Genomic DNA, 14,850 nt, shown 5'->3' on the forward strand with positions numbered 1-14,850 from the left:
CTTATCTCGGGCGGTGGGCTGATCGGGGCCCCGCGGGGGCCCGGCCGGGGAGGCGGGCGCGGAATCGCGGCTGCGCCAAAATGGCTGCCAGCATCTAGCTGCCGGGAGGGGCGCTGCTCCGGGCCCTGGGTGGGCTGCCCTCCCCTAAGCGGCTCAGTGCGCCCCAGCCCGCGCGGCCCGGGAGCGTCCGCTTGCAGCCGCGGCGGAGGCGCCTCCCAGACGACCCGTATTTACCACTACCCTTCCCGAGGCCAAGGCCAGGCGCCCGCCACGCCTTCAGTTAAGTCTGCAGAGGGTCACCCCCCGCACCGCCCTCCACTACGCGACACGTGCGGCACGGCATCGCCATGGCAACCGCCTCTTCTCCCCCTCTCTTATTATTGAACATCTGAGGCACAGGGCGTCCCTGAACTTGTTACTGCACTAGTTAATGCGGTCCTCCGAGGGCTTAGTTTCCTAACTATTGTTCTTTGCGCAACCGACTGCTTCCTGAAGCTGGAAAAACCTAGCGTGTGTTTCAAACGTTCTCCCCACCACTCCTGAGCCAAGCATGTCAGTGAATGAGAATTCTCCTCCAGGGATGCGCTGCAGAGTAGAGTGGAAGGAACCAGCTCCCAGCCTGATTTACTGGCACTAACCTTGGAACCATTTTAACGTTTGGTGGCTTCCGTTTTAAGAAATGTAAACCATTAATGATTAAATACAGTATATTTATTATCTATTGATAGTTATATGACTACCTTCTCTCCCTCTCCCACCTATAATTAATGTGTGAAGATGAAATATTCTCTCTGGCTATGACTTATCAGTATGCCCAGTGAAATGGCATTCAGGGAAGTAAATTGATCAAACAATTATTCCTTTCAATTGTGAGTAATTGCAAATAATGACCCCAAAGGACAAAATTGTGTGTGCTCATTAACAATCAAAGAAATGTAAATTAAAATAGCAAAGGTATGCTGTTTAGTGAGCATTTTGTTTGTTTTTAATAATAGCAAATGCTGACAAGGGTGTGACAAAGCATTCATGTGGCTGGTGAGTGAGTAAATTGGTACAATCTTCTTGGAGACAATTTTTTCAAGAAATAATTAAGAGATTTGAACAAAATACAGCTACAAAATCGCTCATAGCAGGAATGCTTATAGTTGTTGTTTTTTTTTAATCCAGCTAAATGTAGCATAAAGGAATGGATAAATCAATACAATGATATACAGTGTATCTTTTTAAAATAAAATGAAAGAATACTTAATTTCTTGAAAGATAATTTTAATGATTTATAGCTAAGTGAAAAGTAGATATTAAATAGTGATAAATTTGATACTATTTTTATTTTCTCTTAATGTATTTAACAAGGAAAATGTTAACCATGATTACTCTGGGTGGTAGAATTACAAATGACTGTATCTTGTTTCTTGTTCTTTCTTTGACAGTGATAAGCATTATTTTCTATAACAATTAAAAAAAATTCAAAAACATGTTTGTTTTAAATTGTGTCAACAGGTCCAACGGGTTTTTTTTAATAAATATACATATTTATAATAATATAATTATAATCTATTTCCCCATAGATTATAATTGAATAAATATATTTTCCTCAAAGGAAAGTGAAAATTTTAATAGAAAAGAGCTCTGGATCAATCACTCTGATCATTTGGTTTTTCCCTTCAGTTACCCAAGTACTTACATTTGGTCTGGAAAGGAAATATTTCTTTAATTCTTTACATCCACCAAAGGAAGTAAAAATGGGTGTCCATTGAAAACATAATGATATTAAGGAGTACACTCAAAAACATTATAGTGTCATAAACCTTCATTAACTTTCATTTTGTTCTCATTCTCTGGCTGTAGAATTACAAATTGAAAAGCAGTTGTTGGTTTAAAGTGGAAATTTATGAGTAATGGCGAGAGGACAGACTTCAGTGCCAGACTTCTCCAAATGGAATTCTGCCAAACCACCTCCTCTATGGTCCCTGCACCCAGGCTCTGGGATAGTAGGGAATGGCCTGTCACCTCATTCACACATGACAGGTTGATCTTTCAGGGAAACTGCTCTCTTCCCACTCTGGTGAGAGTGATCCTGGCTGTTGTGAGGTAGTTTGTGGCAAACCTCCCAACAATAACCTCAAGGCACCTCATTTCTGAGGAAGGCTCCAGAAGAACCCGGACCCAATGGCTGCAATGAAATCAGGCCTCGTGAAGGCTTAAGAACTTCTCCCTTTGAATTATCCTGAAGAAAACAAGGTATAGACCTGGGCAGAGATAGAGCTATAAGCATGTTTGTCTTTATACTAGTTTATAACAGTAAAATTTGGGAATCTACATAAATGTCCGGGAATCAGAGAAATTATATTATAGATGGATGATGAAACTGCCTGCAGCTGTTAAAATTAAAAATGGAGAAGAATATTTGATGATGCAGGACAATGCTCACACTGCAGTGTTAAGAGAAAAGAAAGACATGTTAAATATAGACCACGCAATGTAATCCAGCCTTTATAAAATACGTTACACATAATGTTTAATGTATTACATACAAAATTGAAAATTTAAGCTAAAAACTTATGGATTTCCAGTTTTGTTTCTTTTTCTTTTATCATCTCTAATAAATCCATTAATAATAAGCTATTAGTGATTAGGTAATTATTAGTAAGGCTTTAATGGAAGAACATATGTTTTATTAGAAGCCAGGGCACAGTTCTACAGGTTCTGGTGACTTTTCAGGTATGCGTTTTGTAGGCACCTGGAAACACTTTCAAAGCATACATTTTGTTAGCTCAGCAATGAAAGGATGATACATCACTTGGGTCACATTACTCACTTCTGTTTATCTGAACTAAAGTTCTGGACCCTGTCTTTCTCTCCCACCTAATAGAGCAGATAAGACACCATTCACCTAAGGACATCTGTTTACAACACTGAAAAGATTAAATTAAGCTAAAGATTACCCAGGCCCCAAGTAAGCACATCTATACACTCTTTTGTCCACATGTGCACTCTATTCCAGTTTGATATTCCATAAACCTATCATTTATAAATGGAGAAATGGTTGACCACATGACTCTCTGATGGAAAATCCATAAAGGCTAATCTTTCAGGATGCATGGCCAAGTTCTTCAGCCTTAAAATGCCTTTGCTGCCTGCTCTCCCCCCACCACCAGAGCCTCAAGCCCCACTGTAGCTTTCCCACGTGCCCTGTGCCCAGCCATAGTGAGACTACGACAGCTAACACAACTGGAATCTTACGATGTACTGGACATTGTTCTGATTCTGCCAGCAAACCTATAGGGTATTTTCTAGATGAAGAAACTGAGGCACAGAGAGTTTAAGTAATTTCATCATCCATATCTCCCATGATAATAAGCATTAGTTTATGAACCCAGGAAGCCTGCTCTCGCTCTTAACTGTGATACTACCACCCAGATAAATAGTTCACCAAAGAAGTCATTAGCTTCAATTAATCTCTGCCTTAGCCCAGCTCTTCCCTGTGTGGAGAGTCTTCCACTTAGCCAAATTCACACTCCTTTCAAATCACAGAGGCAATATATCTCCTTTGCAAAATCTCCTCAATCATCTCAAGAAGACTAAAGGATTTTCCTCTATGCTCCCATGAGGACCTCGGTTATGGCTCTTAACGCACTGCTGTGAGGCATATTTATTTACCTGCTTCTACCACCAATTTGCTAGCTCTTCAAAGCCAGGGTGTAAATCTCTGTTAATCTTTATACCTCCAGTGCCCCACATAGCATCTGACACATAAGAAGTTCTTAATAATTAACATATGTATGAATGATTATGAGGAGTACTATACAGTTCTGCTTACCTAAAACTGAGGTCTTCAATGTCCCACCATGAGAGCCACCACCTGTCCCTTAGAGTTGGTGCTACGTAGGTGAACACTGGACTGGTAGCCAGGGGACAAGAGAAATGCTAACTCCAAAAGTGCCATCTTTGATGGGCTCTTAAATGTTAAATGTGGACCTATCCTTGCAAAGGGAAGGGAGAATATCAAAAGAGCCTCTTAAGATACTATCAGGTATTAATTTTGGCTATTTGCCAGCTGTTTTGTTAGGAAAGAGGGCCCCTTTTGAGGTGGGAGACAGGGTGGGTAAGTCTGATAGAGAACTTGGGCTCAGGATGTGGCCAAAAAGGTACACACCTTGATGAAGCTATGTAGTCAGCAACCTAAAAATATACCCAGGTCTGTCTACTTTGGGCAGTTCACACTTCTCCTATCTCAGAAGATTCACCAAGACAGGCATGAAACTCATTATCTATCCATTTCAATGTTCTTGGATAGTAAAACATTATTCTTGCTAGTTTCACTCACATAGAGACATATTTCTGTTTGAATCCTTCTTACTATCTGCACCATCTTCCTGCGGTGCCTGCATTTTTGTTAAGCTCTCTCAAATCTCTTTTGGAACAAACCTGGGAATAAATAAACACATAAGATGAAAATAAACATACCGTTGATTCACTTTAAGGGTCTGGTTTGAACTTTGCTTTGGGCTTCTAGGTTTATGTGTAACCACATAGCTCGAGGAAGGTAGGATATCCTCACAGATACCAAAAACAAATGCTTTGAAAAGAAGTGTCAAAATCCCAGGAGCCTTTTATCCACTCGTTTGGAGGAAAATAAAACCAATTTTACCTAAAATATTTCGTACAATCAAATTATACATATGGACGTTTGGCTATGTAGAGGTTCATTTGACCATCATGGAAAAATTTGGCTCATGTTATAGTGCTATTGCATTTTAAACTATGAGTTCTTTTTGAAGTTTTGAAAAGTTCTCATAGATATCTAGTGACTCCTTGTGGAGTATTCTCTCTTCATGTAACAATTCACTGAAAAGTAAGAAATCATAGAACATTAAGATTGAAGGGGCCGTGGAAGCATTCAATGATAACTCCCGACCAGGTAGGGCGCTATCTAGCAATAACCATGAGAAAAGGTTGAACATCTCTGGTAACAAGAAGACATCTTTTGGATTATGGCCTCCTTTCCTCTATAATGGTGAAACAGATTTACAAACCAGGTTGCAATTTTCTTGGGATTTTGCCACAGAGTTAGCTATTTCAATAGGGCTCATAATGAAAACCAAAAAGGGAAAGAGGGGAATCAAACATTGGCTACAACCTGCGATTTTCATTGGAATTATGTTGGGAAACTGAATCCTCAAGACAGTTGGTCTCACTTAGTGGTCTAATAAACAATGTTCCAAGTGCAATGAGGTGTCTCTTAAAAAAACAAAAATCTCACTTATTCTGAAATTTCACCATTACTTTATATTTTTGGGTTTTTAAAATAATATCCGACAATCCTGATAGTAAGAATTTGTCATTTGGGTCTCAATACCTAGTGTCTTGCCATGAAACTACACCACTTGTCTTTTGTGGAACAACTTTCTCCTACATTGTGTGTAGTCTATGTGGGATGGTAAAATTAGTTGCCAACTGACTACTTTTGAAGCCTCAGGATAGTCAGGTGGTTATCAGACCCAACCATCCAGTTTCCCCCCAAGACACAGAATCTGAGGTAAGTAAGCAAGAACCCAAAAGGCCCATTTGAGACTACTAATGCAGCATTGGTGCCCTACCGGAATATCTCAGTTGTGAGGCACCTCCTCACCGTATAATGCTATCTTGGGTCTTGACATGTTCCAAGTCTGGTTCTGGCATCCCTAATATCCTTCTAATACAGTCTCCTTTTTTAAAAAGTCAGCCAGATTCTAAAATTGATTGTGATGATGGTTGCACAATTCTGTGCATATACTAGAAAACATTTAATTATGTACTTTCATGATTATTTGGTACATGAATTAGATCTCAATAAAGCTCTTATTTCTCCCATCCCCAAACAAAAATAGTTAGCTACAGCTGGTTTCCATTGCTTGAAACATAGCAAGATCTAACTCATATAATCTTCCTGTCAAAATGCATATATCTAAGCTGTAAAGGATTACACATTTCCAATTCTCTTTAACGTTGAGTTTACCAAGAAAAAGTAATGGCCACTAGTTTTGATAGGAGTTGATTAAGTCTTGCAAATACAGTGCTATTTTTTTTTTATTTTTTTTCAACGTTTATTTATTTTGGGGACAGAGAGAGACAGAGCATGAACGGGGAAGGGGCAGAGAGAGAGGGAGACACAGAATGGGAAGCAGGCTCCAGGCTCTGAGCCATCAGCCCAGAGCCCGACGCGGGGCTCGAACTCACGGACCGCGAGATCGTGACCTGGCTGAAGTCGGACGCTTAACCTACTGCGCCACCCAGGCGCCCCAATACAGTGCTATTTTAAGAGGACAGGCAACAATAAAGCACCACATGGGTGAGATTTTAGATGTTCAGACCAGCATGGGACATTAAATAGTAGGAAGGTTAGAGACGGAGGTGTGGAATGTGTAATGGTCATCCGTAGAAGAGGTAAGTTTTTCTGCCACTGGTCATAATCTGAATTTATCTGAAGTCATAAACCTAGCACTAAGTTTATTATTCCTGTCCTGCAAATCATTTGTTATCCACCCCATTAGTTCTTTTTAAAAAATATTTATTTATTTTGAGAAAGAGAGAGAGAGAGAGCATAAGCAGGGGAGGGCCAGAGAGAGGGAGAGACAGAATCCCAAGCAGGTTCCATGCTGTCAGCACAGACCCCAATGTGGGGCTCAAACTCATGAATCATGAGATCGTGACCTGGGCCAAAATTAAGAATTAGCACATAACCGACTGAGTCACTCAGTCACCCCCCACCATTACTTCTAATAACAAGTGTAATAAACCAAAGTCCAGATCCAGCAAAATCAGCAAAAGTAGGCCAAGACCAAGACATATTTTAATTAAATATGCAAAATACAGTGGTAAAGAAAAAATCTTAAAGGCAGCAAGACAAAAGAAGTCATTAACTCATAAGGGAAAATTCACAAAGCTAGCTGGAGATTTTTCGATAGAAACTTGGCAAGCCAGAGGGCATGGAATGATATATTCAAAGTGCTGAATGGGAAAAATCTGCAACCAAGAATACTCTATCCAGCAAGGCTATCATTCAGAATAGAAAAAGATAAAGACTTTTCCAGTTAAACAAAACCCAAGGGAGTTTGTGACCACTAAACCAGCCCTGCAAGAAATATTGAAGGGAACTCTTTGAGTAGAAAAGAGAGATCAAAAGTGACAAGATAAAAACAGGAAACACAAAAGCAGTAAAATGAATATATCTCTAAAAATCACTCAAGGTACTCACACCAAAAAAGGACACAAAATATAATAATTTATACATAAAATGTGGGTAAGGAAAGGAGAAAAGAATGGGTTCAAACTTGAATGGCCAGCAACTTAATAGAGACTGTTACTTGTAGCAGATATTATATACTAACATATATATATGTTATATATATGGGAACCATTTATATGGATATAATGGGAACCATTTATCAAAACCCACTAATAAACATGCAAAGAATAAAGAGAAAAAATCTAAATATATAACTAAAGAAAATCAGCAAGACTTTAAAGAAAGACAAAAAAATGATTAAAGAAAATCTCCAGAAACAACCACAAAATAATAAAACAGCAATAAATACAAATCTATCAATAATTACTTTGAATATAAGTGGACTAAATGCTCCAATCAAAAGGCATACAGTGTCAGAATGAATTAAAAAAAAAAACTAAGACCCATTTATATGCTGCCTAGAAGAGACTCATTTTAGACTAAAGACACCTACAGATTGAAAATGCGGGGATTGATGAGGTGCCTGGGTGGCTCAGTCTGTTAAGCATCTGACTTTTGATTCTGGCTCAGGTCATGATCTCACCGTTTGTGGGTTCAAGCCACATTTTAGGCTCTGTGCTGACAGTGCAGAGCCTGCTTGAGATTCTCACTCCCTCTTCCTGCGCCCCCTCAGGTAAATAAACATTTTAAAAAAAGAAAATGAGGGGATGGAGAAACATCTATCATGAAAAATCGATGTCAAAAAAACGCTGGAGTAGCAATACATATATTGGACAAACTAAACTTAAAAACAAGGACTATAACAACAGAAAAAGAGGGGCACTATATAATCATAAAGGGGATGATCCAATAAGAAGATATAACAGCCGTAAATATTTATGCACCCAAATATATAAAACAATAACAAACAAAAGAACTAATTGATATACAATAATAGTATGAGAATTTAACACCCCACTTACATCATTGGACAGATCATCTAAACAGAAAATATATAAGAAAACAATGGCTTGGGGCGCCTGGGTGGCACAGTCGGTTAAGCGTCCGACTTCAGCCAGGTCACGATCTCGCGGTCCGTGAGTTCGAGCCCCGCGTCAGGCTCTGGGCTGATGGCTCAGAGCCTGGAGCCTGTTTCCGATTCTGTGTCTCCCTCTCTCTCTGACCCTGCCCCGTTCATGCTCTGTCTCTCTCTGTCCCAAAATTAAATAAACGTTGAAAAAAAAATTAAAAAAAAAGAAAACAATGGCTTTGAATGACAGATTTGACCAAATAGACCTAACAGATACATTTAGAACATTTCATTCTAAAAGAGCAGAATACACATTCTTTTCAAGTACACGTAGAACATTCTCCAGAGTCACATATTAGGTCACAAAACAGACCTCAACAAATACAAAAGGATTGAAATCAGACCATGCACCTTTTCTGACCACAATGGTATGAAATAAGTCAACCACAAGAAAAAATCTGGAAATACCACAAATACATGGATGTTAAACAACATACTACTACACAATGAATGGGTCAACCAGGAAATCAAAGAAGAAATTAAAGAAAAAATACATGTGAACAACTAAAAATGAAAACACAATGTCTAAAGCCTTTGGGATGCAGCAAAAGTGGCTCAAAGAGGGAAGTATATAGCAATACAGGTCTATCTCAAGAAGCAAGAAAAATCTTAAATACACAATTTAACCTGACACCTAAAAGAAAAAGAAAAGGAACAACAAAACAAAGGCTAAAGCTAGCAAAAGGAAGGAAATAATAAATATTAGAACAGAAATATATAATATAGAAACTAAAAAGAAATGCAACAGAAGAGATCAATGAAACTAGGAGCTTGTTCTTTGAAAAAAGAATCAAGTTGATAAACCTCTAGCCAGACTTATTAAAAAGAAAAGAGAAAGGACTCAAATAAACAAAATCACAAATGAGAGAGGAGAAATAACAACTAGTTCCACAGAAATACAAACAGTTTGATTATGAAAAACTGTATGTGAACAAATTGGACAACCTGGAAAAAATGGATAAATTCCTACAAACATATGAGCTACCACAACTGAAACAGGAAGAAATAGAAAACTTGAACACACAGAAAACCAGCAAAGAAATGGAATCAGTAATCAAAAAACTCCCAGCAGGGGCACCTGGGTGACTCAGTCGGTTAAGTGTTCGACTTCAGCTTAGGGCATGATCTCACAGCTCGTGAGTTCGAGCCCCACGTCAGGCTCTGTACTGACAGCTCAAAGCCTGGAACCTGCCTAGGACTCTGTGTCTCCCTCTCTCTCTGCCCCTCCCCTGCTCATGCTTTATCTCTCTCTCTCTCTCTCTCTCTCTCTCAAAAATAAACACACACACACACACACAAAAAAAAACAAAACAAAAAAAACCAGAAAAAAACCTCCAACAAACAAAAGTCCAGGACCAGATGGATTCATGGGCTAATTTTGCCAAACATTTAAACAAGAGATAATATCTATTCTTCTCAAACTATTCCAGAAAATAGAAAAGGAAGGAAAACTTCCAATTTCATTCTATGTGGTCAGCATTACACTGATACCAAAACCAGATAAAGACACCGCTAATTAAGAGAACTACAGGCTGATATCTCTGGTAAGCATGGATTCAAAAACTCTCAATAGAATACTAGCAAACCAAATCCAACAATATATTGAAAAAATTATTCACCACAATCAAGTGGGGTTTATTCCTAGGTTGCAAGGTGTTTTGATAGTCACAAATCAATCAACGTGATACATCTCATTAATAAAAGAAAGGATAAAGACCATCTGATCATTTCAATAGATGCAGAAAAAACATTTGATGAAGAACAACATCCATTCGTGATAAAAACTCTCAAAAAAATAGATTTAGAGGGAACATGCCTCAACATTATAAAGGCCATATATGAAAAACCCACAACTCATATCCTAAATGGGGAAAAAATGAGACCTTTTCCTCTATGCTCAGGAATAAGACAGGGATGTCCATTCTCACCACTTTTATTCAACATAGTATTGAATGCTCTAGCCACAGCAATCAGACAATGAAAAGAAATAAGAAGCCTCCAAATCTGCAAGGAAGAAGCAAAACCCTCACTATTTGCAGATGACATGATACTATATATAGAAAACCAAAAATACTCCCCACACACAAAAATACTAGAACTGATTAATGAATTCAGTAAAGCTGCAGGATACAAAATCAATATACAGAAATCTGTTGCACTTCTATACACTAATAATGAATCAGCAGAAAGAGAAATTAAGGAATCAATCCCATTTACAGTTGCACTAAAAACAATGAAAGATACCCAGGAATAAGCCTAAACAGCGAGGGGAAAGACCTGTACTCTGAAAACTATGAAATACTAATGAAAGAAATTGAAGATGACACAAACACATGGAAAAACATTCCATACTCATGAATTGGAAGAAAAAAATATTACTAAAATATCTATACTAACCAAAGCAATCTACAGATTTAATGCAATCCCTATCAAAATACCAATAGCATTTTTCAGAGAACTAGAGAAAACAATCCTAAAATTTTTAATGAGCCACAAAAGACCCTGAATAGCCAGAGCAACTTTGAAAAAGAAAAAGGAAAAAAAAAAGGAAGGCTTGAGGCATCACAATTCCAGACTTATATTACTAAGTTGCAATAATCAATACAGTATGGCATTGGCACAAAAATAGACACATAGATACCTGGAACAGAACAGAAAACTTAAAAATGAACCCATACCTCTAATGTCAGTCAATCTTTGACAAAGCAGGATAGAATATGCAATGGGAAAGAGACAGTCTCTTCAAGAAACAGTGTTGGGAAAACTGGACAGCAACATGCAAAAGAATGAAACTGGACCACTTTCTTACACCATATACACAAATAAGCTCAAAATGGATTGAAGACCTAATTATGAGACCTGAAACCATAAAAATCCTAGAAGAAAACACAGGTGGTAACTTCTTTGACATCAGCCATAGCAACTTCTTTTTGATAGGTCCCCGAGTCAAGGGAAATAAAATAAAAAATAAGCTTTTCAGACTACATCAAATTATAAAGTTTCTGGGTGCATGGGTGGATCAGTTGGTTGAGTATCCAACTTAAACTCAGATCATGATCTCATGGTTCTTGAGTTCGAGTCCAATGTTGGGCTCTGTGCTGACAACTCAGAGCCTGGAGCCTGCTTTGGATTCTGTGTCTCCCTCTCTTTCTCTGCCCCTCCCCTGTTCATGCTCCGCCTCTCTCTCAAAAAATAAATAAACATTAAAAAATATTTTTTAAATAAATAATAAGCTTCTGCATAGCAAAGGAAACAATAAACAAAACTAGAAGGCAACCTTCTGAATGGGAGAAGATATTTACAAATTATTACTTCATGTCTAATGAAGGGTTAGTATCCAAAAAAATATAAAGAACTTATAAAACTCAACATCCAAAAAACCAAATAATCCAATTTAAAAATGGGCAGAAGACATGAATAGACATTTTTCCAAAGAACACATACAAATGGCCAACAGACACATGAAAAGATGCACAATATTGCACATAATCAGGGGAATGTAAATCAAAACTACAATAAGATATCACCTCACACCCGTAAGAATGGCTAAAATCAACAACACAAGAAACAACACGTGTTGGCAAGGATATGGAGAAAGGGGAACCCTTATGCACTGTTGGTGGGAGTGCCAACTGGTGCAGCCACTCTAGAAAACAGTAACGAAGTTCCTCAAAAAGTTAAAAATAGAACTCTATGATCCAGCAATTACACTACTAGATATTTACCCAAAGAATACAAAAGTACAAATTCAGAGGAATACACGCACCCTGATGTTTATAGTAGCATTATCTGCAATAGACAAATTATGGAAAGAATTTAAGTGTCCATCAATTGATGAATGGATAAAGAAGATGTCGGGGCACCTGGGTGGCTCAGTGGTTAAGCATCTGACTTCAGCTCAGGTCATGATCTGGCGGTTCATGGGTTCGAAGCCCATGTTGGGCTCTGTGCTGACAGCTCAGAGCCTGGAGCCTGCTTCCGATTCTGTGTCTCCCTCTCTCTCTGCCCCTCCCCCACTCATGCTCAGTCTCTCTATCAATAAATGAATAAACGTTAAAAAAAATTGGAAGATGTGTTACATATACATAGTGGAGTATTACTCAGCCATGAAAAAGAACGAGATCTTGCCATTTGCAACAATGTGGGTTGAACTAAAGAGCATTATGAAATAAGTCTGTTAGAGAAAGACAAATACTGTATGATTTCACTCCTATGTGAAATTTAAGAAACAAAACAAATAAATAAATGGGAAAAAAAAGAATATAGAGAGAGGCAAACCAAGACTTAACTATAGGGAACAAACTGATGGTTACCAGAGGCAGGTGGGTGGAAGGATTAAATAGGTGATGAGGATTAGGGAGTGTGCTTGTGGTGAATCCCTGGTGATGTATGGAAGTGTTGAATCCCTACATTGTACACCCGAAACTAACATTACACTTCGTGTTACTAACTGGAATTTAAATTTAAAAATTTAGAAAATAAAGTGAAAACTAAGAAAATTACAAAATAGATACACACATGGTATGGAGTGCTTTATTCCTTCTCACCTGCCAACGTGGTGTTCAGGTGCTTCATTGAGGTTGGCTGGATGTAGAGTGACCTACGTCTCCTTTGGGCCTCATACGGGGGAAGCGGGCTTGGACTGTAGATGTTATTGATCAGAACAAGGCTTTGGTTGCTGGACCCTGCACTCAGCTAAGGATACAGGCCATGCCTTTCAAATTCTTTTTTTCAACGTTTTTATTTTTATTTTTGGGACAGAGAGAGACAGAGCATGAACGGGGGAGGGGCAGAGAGAGAGGGAGACACAGAATCGGAAACAGGCTCCAGGCTCTGAGCCATCAGCCCAGAGCCTGACGCGGGGCTCGAACTCACGGACCGCGAGATCGTGACCTGGCTGAAGCCGGATGCTTAACTGACTGCGCCACCCAGGCGCCCCCAGGCCATGCCTTTCAAATCCATGCAGCTCACTGACTTCATCCTCAAGTTCCCACACAGTACCCAGCAGAAGTATGTCCAACACACCTGGTGGAAGGCAGGTATCAGTATAAAATGGGCAGCCACAAGATGCACCAAGTAGATTAAAACCAGAGAAAGAAAAGCCAAGTTGACAGATTTTGATTGTTATAAAGTCATGAAGGCAAAGAGAGGGGGGAATAGAATAATCAAGCTTGATGTTAGGAAGCTGCAAAAAGCAGCTCTCCTGAAAGTTTCTCCCCCCAAAAATTCCTGCTGCTAAGGATGTAACTGCAGCCGCTGTTGCAAAGTTTCCAGCAAAAAAGATGGCCGGTATCCAGGTGCCTGGGTGGCTCAGTCAGTTAAGCCTCCATCTCTTGATTTTGGCTCAGGTGATGATCTCATGGTTCATGAGATCAAGTCCCGTGTCAGGCTCCATGCTGACAGCGTGGAGCCTGCTTGGGGTTCTCACTCTCCCTTTCTCACTGCCCCTCCCCTACTGGTATGCACCCTCTCTTTCTTCCTCTCTCAAAATAAATAAATAAACATAAAAAAAAAAAAAGATGGCAACTGCGGGCAAGAAGGCTCCACCCCAGAAGGTTCCTGCCCAGAGAGCTGCAGGCCAGAATGCAATGCCTCCAAAGGCTCAGAAGGGTCCAAAAGCTCCAGTCCAGAAAGCATGTGCTCTGAAGGCATCTGGCAAGAAAACACGAAAGCATAAGAGGCTATTTTAAATAAGTAATAAAGGTTCTTTTTGACACACACACAAAAAAAAAAACCTGACAAAATTACAAAATAAAAAAAAGTGCAGTATTTGAAGATAAAAGACTCACATGTAAACAATTCATAATTCACAATTAATACACACTGCAAACCTTAGGGTAAAATCTGTTTTATTTTACTTATTATTCATAACAGCCTTGTATTTCAACTTCGAACAATTTAGTGGTTTTCTCAAGGTTACAGAGCCAAGAAATAAATGAAATGAAATTCAAACGCAGATCCTCTGATTCCAAAGGCCATGCTTTCTCTTCACGTAGCATATAATGCCTGCTCTTTCAGCATTCTGAGATGAAAGCTCTCAATCAAAACTGAAGCAAGAAGAAATATAGATTCAGCCATACTAATAAAATGTTAACTTTCTATTAGATCAACATGGTGAGGGACATTCTTTACATTTTCACACACACGTGTATGTGCACACCCCCCCTAAGGAGCACCACATTTTCTAGGAATATTAGAATTATTTAATCTGTTCCTAACTTACTTCTTAGACTCACCTCTTCTTCTCTGCACCCCAATACACTCCAAATACCGTGAATTATTTATATGCCATGTTTATTGAAGTTTACATATACCTTTCTCTCTGCTCAAAATACCCTTCCTCGGGTGCCCCAATTTTTGCCTAATCATTTCAAGGAAAATGGCTCAGTTCAACCTTCTCTTAATTAGACCCTAAAAGTGAATGATCTCAACATTTCCTGTCTTACAGACTTCTGAAGTATCCTGTGTCTACCTCTGACACAGGGCATTTCAATCTGTATTACATTGGCGACTCACTTTTTTCGACCACTACAGGGCACATTACTTGGGTCTA

The 14,850-nt window shown here is 38.9% G+C and overlaps 1 pseudogene; it reads left to right on the forward strand.

Moving 5' to 3' along the window:
- Nucleotides 1-1,898: 1,898 nt before the first annotated feature.
- On the forward strand, nucleotides 1,899-13,987 carry LOC121043747 (60S ribosomal protein L14-like; annotated as a pseudogene).
- Nucleotides 13,988-14,850: the final 863 nt, after the last annotated feature.

The sequence above is a fragment of the Herpailurus yagouaroundi genome, unplaced genomic scaffold (genome assembly GCF_014898765.1).
Source record: "Herpailurus yagouaroundi ecotype Mexico unplaced genomic scaffold, PumYag 187, whole genome shotgun sequence".
NCBI classification, from domain to species: Eukaryota; Metazoa; Chordata; class Mammalia; order Carnivora; family Felidae; genus Herpailurus; species Herpailurus yagouaroundi.